Raw genomic sequence first — 440 nt, forward strand, 5'->3', positions numbered from 1 at the left:
ATAAGTGTCAACGATGGTTCAGTAAATTTCGTTCAGGTGACTTTAGCCTTATAAACCGTGATGGCAGGGGCCGACATGTTGGAATTGATAATCTGAAGACGCATGTTGAGTCTAACCCAAGGCAACACACTCGTGAAATGGCCCTGAAATTGCGTGTCTGTTATGAAACAATACGTAAACATCTAAGGAATATGGGAAAATTCCATAAAGAAGGTGTTTGGGTGCTTCACGAACTCTCCGATGAGCATCGTTTCCAACGTGTGAACGTTGCTTCGTCTCTTCTGGCGCGTAATGCGCGTGAACCATTTTCAGACAGAATTTTCACCGGTGATGAAAAATTGATTCTCTACGAGACTATTAAACACCAGAAACAATGGCTCAGTCCTAGACAAAAACCACTTCCGACCCCAAAACCTGGACTCCGTCCGCAGAAAGTGATG

The sequence above is a fragment of the Limulus polyphemus genome, unplaced genomic scaffold (genome assembly GCF_000517525.1).
Source record: "Limulus polyphemus unplaced genomic scaffold, Limulus_polyphemus-2.1.2 Scaffold5196, whole genome shotgun sequence".
Lineage (NCBI taxonomy): Eukaryota > Metazoa > Arthropoda > Merostomata > Xiphosura > Limulidae > Limulus > Limulus polyphemus.